General features: G+C 39.9%; 1 pseudogene; it reads left to right on the top strand.

The window, feature by feature from the left end:
• Positions 1-2,407: 2,407 nt before the first annotated feature.
• Positions 2,408-2,960, top strand: LOC123610359 (annotated as a pseudogene).
• The last annotated feature ends 6,100 nt before the right edge of the window (positions 2,961-9,060 follow it).

Below are 9,060 nucleotides of genomic sequence, written 5' to 3'. Positions count from 1 at the left end.
CCCCCAAAGCATGTGAAACTCAAAATGGTATTCAACAATTAGTGTTATGTACACTGTGAAAGCATTTCTCTTTTGGGCACTTTGTGTGTTATCCACTGCTACATAAGAAAATAAAAATACTGTTGAATTTAGCAACTTAAAACAATAATATTCATTATCTCCTATCTTATAGGGATATCTTATATTCAGGTGTACCATGTACTGGGTTGTGGTCTTATCTGAAGTCTCTAGTGAAGGAAGATCCACTTTTAAACTAATGTATGTGGTTATTGGCAGAACTCAGTTCCTTATGGCCTGTTGGACTGAGGGCCTCAGTTCCTTGCCATGTAATGCTCTTTATAGAGCAGCTTACAACATGGCAGCCACCTTCCATCAGAAGCAAGGGAGGGAGTAATAGAGGAAAGCAAAACTGAAGCCAGAATCTTTTTTTTTTTTTTTTTTTTTTTAATTTTTTTTTTTTTTCAACATTTATTTATTTTTGGGACAGAGAGAGACAGAGCATGAACGGGGGAGGGTCAGAGAGAGAGGGAGACACAGAATCGGAAACCGGCTCCAGGCCCTGAGCCATCAGCCCAGAGCCTGACGCGGGGCTCGAACTCACGGACCGCGAGATCGTGACCTGGCTGAAGTCGGACGCTTAACCGACTGCGCCACCCAGGCGCCCCCAGAATCTTTTTTTAATGTTTATTTTTGAGATAAAGAGTGAGAGAGAGAGAGAGAGAGTCAGAGAGAAAGGGAGAGAGAAAATTCCAAGCAGGCTCCACACTGCCAGTGTAGAGCTTGACACTGGGCTCAAATTCATGAGCCATGAGATCATTACCTGAGCCAAAACCAAGAGTTGGAAGCTTAACCAACTGAGCCACCCAAGTGCCCCTAAGCCAGAATCTTTTTTAACTTAAGGTAGAATATGACATCCCACCAGTTTTGTTGTATTCTATTTATTACAAGCAAGGCATTAAATCTAGCACATACTCAAGGGGAAGGGATCACTCAAGGACGTTGAATATCAGGAGGCATGGATCATTGGGAACCCTCTTAGTAGCTGAATTCTACTGGTACATAGACCTACAATCAGCAGAAAGCAAGTCTTGGGTACGGAAAGCAAGATTTCCTCAAGTAGGCCATTAGTTACAATCAGGATAGACAACACTCCTATTTCTGTCTCTGGTTCCTAGACATAGGTTTTGTTTTTTGTTTGTTTTGTTTTGTTTTGTTTTGTTTTACTTTGGAGAAACAATATGTATTATTTCCTGGTTAAGAGCATGTGCTTTATTCATCACGACAACAATTTAAACAAGTATCTCAAAGCTGGTGACAGAACTGCAATAAGCTATTCTATCATTTTGTAAGTCTAACTATTTCTAGAAAATATGATATAAAAGAAGACCATGTCTTCCATGAGCTCAAAACAATACTTTATTTATTTCATGGTTAAAATTAATTCCTCAGAAGAAGTATTTTGTGATATACTGGATGATGGATAAAGGCATTCAATCAGTCCACATATTGTGGAGCTGGCAGAAGCCTGATGGGCAGGGAAGGTAAATCTAAATCCAGTGTCTATTTCAGTAAAGAAAAAATGTTTTACTGCTCCTAGACTCCAGGAGATTTAAATTATCACACAATATCACAGGGCTGGTCCCCATGGGATATGCCACTGCCCTGGAGAATCAGAGTTGTTTCCTGTTGCTGTCGACTGAGCAATCATTGGTGGTGACCATGCCATCTTTGAACCTGCTACCCATGGCATCTCGGGCCATTTGTTCATGAGCCTATTGAGTGAGCATAGGCACTAAGGTAAAGACTGGGGAAGAAAGCCTGTTTACATCCACAACACATTTATCATACTCCTCTGATTATGAACGACCTCTCCTGAAGTTCAGGAATTTTGAAAAATAGAATATTTACATGGGTCTCAAATATTCTTACACTCTGAGCCTGTTCTAAAAGTTAAAACCATGTATCTTGTCTGCAAAGTTTTTTTGGCAAACAATTCATCTAAATTGCTCTAAATGCCTTGACTTTGGGTAAACCATCAGCCAGCGACTTGGGAATTGTTAAGGATCTTTAACCAAGGCCACACCTCCTTCTAGGGAAAGTGGGCAAAATATGTATGTTTTTTAAAGAAACATCACTGTGAGGATTACCTTATTCCTTCTCTTTTAGAATCACACCAAAGTGTTGTGGCACTGTTCCTGGGAAGATGTATACTCATGTAATGAAGAAAGAAACAAAAAATTGAGCATACATTCAAAGCTAGAACCTCAAAAATGAAAACATTGCAATACCACCAAATGTTTTTCCTACAGTGAAAAAAGGCAGGCATTTGCAGTCATGCTTTCTGAGTTCCCTGTTCTCTGCTAGGATGGCTTTCCAGACCAAGGGGCCACAGCCATGGCAGCGCAAAGGAGCCGAGCCCAGTGGGAGGTGCCAGCTGGGCACCGTGGGCAAGAGGCTACAGCAGGATCTGATGACCCTCAGGATGTCTGGCAATGTAAGAATTTTGCCTTCCTGAATCAGACAGACTCTTCAAATAGGTGGGGGCCATCCATGGAGCATTTGGCACAGTGTATGAAGGAAGACCTGAGGTATAAGCTCTCCTGTAAGTTCCCCACTGGCTATGCTTACAGAGCTTTGCTATGCCTTCACCATCTTGCCTCAGTTAGTATTCAACATTCTCAGCTGCCAACACCCTGCTACCACCCCACCATGGACACCCAGGGAAACATCTGCCTGGACATCCTGAAGACATAGTGGTCCCCCATATCATCAGGAACATCCCACTGTCCCCCCAGAGCCTGCTAGGAGAACCCAACGTTGTAACATTGATAGCTCTTAGGACCAATACATGCTGCTGAGCTCTGAGAAAAAAAAAAAAAAAGCCGACAGCCTTTAAGAAGTAGCTGCAGGAAACCTACTCAAAGCAGGGCTCCAGCCAAGAACCCTGCCTGATTGTCTAGTCACTCTACTTTTTTGTCTTTGTTTTTTCCTTAGAGGGTCTGTCCTTTCCTTCATTCCTGTTGAGGACTCTGTATCTTAGGCTGTGGTGTCATTTTTGTTTTGTTTCTGTTTCTGTTTTTGGTTTTGTTTTTTTTAGTTTATTTTTTTTATTTTGAGGGAAGGGGAGTGACAGAGACAGAGAGAGTATCCCAAGCAGCCTCCATTCTGTCAGTGCAGAGCCCAGCAGGTGACATCATGACCTGAGCTGAAATCAAGAGTCAGATGCTTAACCAACTGAGCCATCCAGGAGCCCCTGTTTCTGTTTTTTAAATTAAGTCTCTTGTTAAGCCCTTGTGATGAATATATTAAATGAACACATTGTTTTTATTAATAAAGTAAAAGGAATAAATAATGAAAGGATGCAAAATGTATAAATTGGTCCTTCTGTTTTGAGGGGAGAGCCTGATAGTCTCTGCATTCCTTCTATCACTTTGCTGTTTTGGCAGATCCCCATGTTTCCATAAAATTTAACTTCCATTACTTAATAATTGATGTGTCTCTTTTCCTAAATATCATAAATACTTCCAAGATTGCTCTGTCAAATTGGAAATGTACCATTGGCACATTTGTCTTTCCTTATATGCATCATAGTAAAATAAAAGCATGTTACTCTGCAAAAAAAAATTAACTTCCTCCATATGCCAGGTCATACCCATTCAGGATATTTCCATGACCTGCTTTACTATTCCTATCAGAATGATGGCATTAATTCTTTTTTTTTAAATTTTTTTAATGTTTATTTATTTTGAGAGAGAGAGAGAGAGAGCACAAGCCAGGGAAGGGCAGAGAGAGAGGGAGACACAGAATCTGAAGCAGGCTCCAGGCTCTGAGCTGTCAGCACAGAGCCCAACATAGGGCTCAAACTCACAGACCGCGAGATCATGACCTGAGCTGAAGTCAGATGCTCAACCAACTGAGCCCCTCAGCGCCCCTGATAGCATTAATTCTAAGAACCAGTATAATCTACTGTGAAATTATTAGATGGTTACATTTTCTCCAGAGCTGAGGATGTTAAATACTAACTGAGGCAAGATGGTAAAGGTATATATAGCAAAGCTCTTTCCAGGCAAAGGCATGCACAATGTTTCTGGTAGTTTTTACTTCATGGAATAGGGAAAAACCAATTTCAAATCAAAAGCTGGGTAATATTTATCTAGAATTGTATTCATTAGGAAACAACCTCTGGAAGAGCAGCTATAATCAGATTAATTTCTGATAAGGAACTAACATCTAGTGTTAAGCATGACACAACTTGAATTTTGTACTTAGTTCCAAGTCTGAGTAAAGTGGAACTGTGATACGATTCACTATTTTATATCTTCAAGTCACTAATGATAATGTTAAAAATTCTCTTGATTTACCTTTTTTTTTTTTTTTTTGTAAAAAGGGTGACTCTACTTCACATTTTCTGTCAAATACTCCCACCTCATCTTTTCTTCCAAAATAAAACTTTTTATTATCTTACAGCTCAGGGTGTCAAAGTGGGGTCTCCTAAATTCCCTAAAGATATCTCCTAAATACTTTTATTTTGCCTATCTACTCTGGAGAAATATTGAAGAAGTGTTCATAATTCACCTGAGCCCCAAAATTGCAATAACTTCCTAACGTTTATGAGTCCTTACTCTGCTGTGAGATCACAGTGGAATTCTATATCCCTAGGAAAATTCCATTAGTTCACAGCTAGAGATCAATATTTTTCAAAAGATTTGGATATTTCCTATTTCCAAGTACAGAAGATTACTTATTTCCAAGTAATCCTTTCCCCTTGTAAAGGATTACTGATCTCTAAGGAAGGATAGGAGGAATGTTCAGTTCAACAAGCATATATTTGATATGATTTCAAAATGTTTCCCAAAGGATCTCACTTCCTCATAGTATAAGATACTGTGGGTTTGAGAATCCAGGTATTGGGATGAATGGCTACAAGTGATCTTCTATCGTGATTCAAGTCAGACTTTTATTATTATTGTTGTTGTTAATATTATTATTTAACTTCTAGCTGTTCACCAAAATAGACTTCCTCTTCTTCCTTGGACCACAGCAAGGTTACAGTTCCAGTTTCCCCTGCAACTGCACGTGGCCACATAACTGAATTTTAGTCAATTGAATATTACCTTAATATTTAATAATATTAATTATTAGGCAAGTGATGCTTGGCACTTTTAAGCCTGGTCCAATAAAAACTTCTCACATGGACTCCTCCATATTCTTTTCCTTCCAGAGTAACTCAGGGTCCCCATGGAAGCACCTTTTGGAAGTTGGCAGATGTGTCATGAGCCTGGACCACTGGATGGCTTTGTGACACCTGTTTCCTCTCCCTTCAACCTCCAGCCTGGAACCATGTTGGATTGTTATTTAGGCAAGAAATATATTTTCAGGGTGTTGAGCCACTGTATATTTGGGTGTGTGTTTGGGGTGTGTGTGTGTGTGTGTATTTCATACATATTTTCATAGTCCGACCTACCGTATGTAATACAGGCTTTAGTGGACTGTCCATGTATTGTGAATCTATGAAACTCCATGCCCCAATTAGTTGCCACCAAGGGTCTCAGACGATGCTAGTTATCACAATTGCTTTCTTCATCCCATGGCGATCATGACCACTATGCCTCTGATCTCTATCAGGAATCTCATTTCAATTGCATCTCCTCTCACTACTGTATAGTGCTTATAAACAAAACAAAACAAAACAAAACAAAACAAAACAAAACAGCTATTAAAGCATCTTTCAAAGATTTTGACATGTGTTTCATTGTCTTTTCTGGGCCTTTCTGGGGAACATAATAAAAGAAAATAGTAGGTAATAATTCATAGATGTTCTTTAGCATTTCTAACTACTAAATCTTTGAATTCCATTATTTTTTTAAAATATCTTATTTCAGCTTCATTTAGTGTGCATTGTCATTGAGTCCAGGTTTTGGTAATAAAACTGTATAATTAAAATATTTCCAGGTGTTAGATATAGCATAATCATTTCCGAATATTGTATGTCATATCCTATCTATAAGTTAAGTGGATAAAAAAATCTGGGTGCACCTAGATGGCTCAATTGGAGGAACATGTGTGACTCCTGATCTCTGGGTCATGAGTTCAAGCTCCACATTGGGTGTAGAAATAACTAAAACAATAAATATATAAACTTTAAATTTTTTCTAAAAATCTGGAGATAACAGGGCGCCTGGGTGGCTCAGTCAGTTGAGTGTCGGACTTCAGCTCAGGTCACGATCTCAGGGCTCATGGGTAAGAGCCCCGTGTCGGGCTCTGTGCTGATAGCTCAGAGCCTGGAGCCCCCTTCAGATTCTGTGATTCTCTCTCTCCCTGCCCCTCTCCCGCTTGCGCTCTGTCTCTCTCCCTCTCAAAAACAAATAAACATTAAAATTAAAAAAAAAATTTTTTTAACATTTATTTATTTTTGAGAGAGAGAGAGAGAGAGAGAGAGAACATGTACAGGGGAGGGTCAGAGAGAGAGAGGGAGACACAGAATCCGAAGCAGGCTCCAGGCTCTGAGCTGTCAGCATAGAGCCCGAGGCGGGGCTCGAACCCACGGACCGCGAGATCATGACCTGAGCCGAAGTCGGCCGCTTAACCGACTGAGCCACCCAGGCGCCCCTAAAAATTTTTTTTTAAAAAAATCTGGACATACAAAATGAAAGAGGTAGGGAATGAAGACAATTGAACATAATTTTTTTAAAGGTGTAATTTCTTTAGGTTAGAAGGTTGCAGCATTTACAAGCAAAGAAAGACATTAGCAAAGGAGGGAAGAAAGATGGCTTCAAGACAGCTTCAAATAGCAAGTGAAGCTCTGTGGGATTTGAGGCTCAGTATGTACAGTGTCCTCTGAATCTTTCCATATGGGCCGACACCAGTTCTTGGACTCATGCTTATTCTAATCAAAGCTTTAACTTTCCTCTCAGAGATCTGGTGATTAACTGAATTCAACAGGTGTTATAATTTGGCAGACTGTGGATTCAAATTTTGCCTTTGATTCTTGGCTCCTGCAGGTTTACAACTATAGCTATAATATGATTATAGAAAATTTGGGGATTTCAGGATATGCATTGAGAATTTAAGGTTTTGAGCTTTCCATTCTCTGTCTCTCTCTCTCTTTTTAAGCTGTCTGTTATCCTTTTAAAAAATAGCCAAACTGACTTAATTATTCTGGAATTTCTCTTTTCTTTGTTAACTGTTCTAAAGCAGAGGGAACTTGGTTTTATAGAAGCCTTGCTTCTGAAGGACATTTTATTCCTCAATAACACAGCTGATAATTTAATTAGAAATTTCATTCTTGAAAGTTATAGTCTGTAGAAAACCGATATGATTTTGTTTAGCTTGAGGACCAAATAGGTGAGAGAACTAATTCTAGATTCTTTGAGCATCCATTGCCTGTCCTATACCGAATAGTACCTGTTGTAACATCTCTGGTTAACCTATGTGAAGAGTAAATTCACATAGGGACTATGGAGTGGTAAAAATATCAATGGGACGCCTAGAGAACCAGTTTTCAGAATAGATGGGAGAGAGTAGCTCAGATTATTTCTTAGGCATGTTTCCTTAGAGCACCACCTGCCTCTGGCATCGCTACCACTGGACATTCCTGGGTTTCGTTGCACTCAGTTCAAGCACTGCACCATAGTCCTCTGCCCTTCAGTGAAGATGCTTTAAGTAATCTGATTGCTCCTTGCATGGAGTATTACTTCCAGGAGATAAGACCCTTGGATGAGGAGGAGCTCAAAATGACATGTAGCTGCTATGGTAATGGCATCATGAAGACCGATGGGGTTCTAGATATTTAAATTCTTTTCTTATCATTTTATTTAACTGATGCAAAATACTCTGATTGTAAATGAAAATTCCAGTCAAATCAGTCCAACTGTGATTGTCAAGAACCAAACAACTGTATAGAACTGTCACCTTACCAACTTTCTAGCCTCTTCCTCATGGGCAAGTGGCTATTTAGCTAATACAACCAGGTATCAGTCACGGTTACCATTTGCATGGACGTTTTAAGGTCATACACATACATTGTCTCCCCTGCCTCTTTTCTTTGGGGGTTCACAGTTTCTTGGGTGTGGTCATCAATGCTTCAGGGATTACCTAATGTGATATAATTTCAAAATCTAATTTAAGGATTAGGAGAAAGATTCCACTTAGACCTCCTATTAATCCTATCTCCTATTGGAAGGTATCAAGCACTTTGTTTCTGGGTAAAACGGTAACATTGCCCTGTTTTTTTTCTGTTTTGGGGGGAACTCTTTGGGAATGAGGAGTGATGGTCCAAATAGATTTTGCATATTCCTGGGCCCTCTAACAAAATAAACATTCTCAAAACATCATTCACAGTACCAAAAAACGTCTTCGCTAAATTAATCAATGACTTTTATCTGGAATTCTGGTATAATGCAGAGAGAGCCTCAGACTACTTTGATTAGTTATTCTTTTGATCCCTTTATTGTCCATTAGTATTCGAAAGAACTAAGTCGGTATGTTTCTTCTTCAAACAAAATGATATTTTCGACAAGAACTCCTGGGAATGCACATGGGCATTACAGTTTGAGAAGCTGCCCCAGGCCTTGCATTTACTGAGAACTGCTCCCCTCACATGCAAGCAACCTTGCTGTCCAACCAGTACCTCCTTCTTCCCAGCTCACTCCCCTTACTGTGCTGATTCCAACAGTCCTTTCACCCATCATTCCATTGATTCTACCACTTTTACGGGATCTCTCCCCTACCACTGCCCCCATTATCCCCCATCCCAATTTTCTTACTCCCTTCTTATCTGGCTTGGATTCAATAGCTGGCCATTGTCATTATTATTTTTTTGCATATACCCTCTCCTTCATTTCCTTTTCTCTCTCCATGGAGTTATCTAACAAAAATAACCCTGGGTGAACTCAATTCCCTGCCTTCCTGGGCCTGCACCTTCCCAGCAAAATGTGGCCATTGAAAACCACAGAATAACCTTGCTGATTGATGCTTCTTTACACCTTCTCCTCTTCCCTCAAGTTTCCAACACCTCCTCCTTGTCCACACTTCAAGCTGATGACCTTGCTTCCTGTTTCC

The sequence above is a fragment of the Leopardus geoffroyi genome, chromosome C2 (genome assembly GCF_018350155.1).
Source record: "Leopardus geoffroyi isolate Oge1 chromosome C2, O.geoffroyi_Oge1_pat1.0, whole genome shotgun sequence".
NCBI lineage: Eukaryota > Metazoa > Chordata > Mammalia > Carnivora > Felidae > Leopardus > Leopardus geoffroyi.
Note: the sequence above shows the minus strand (reverse complement) of the source record. Positions and strands in the feature narration are given on the sequence as shown.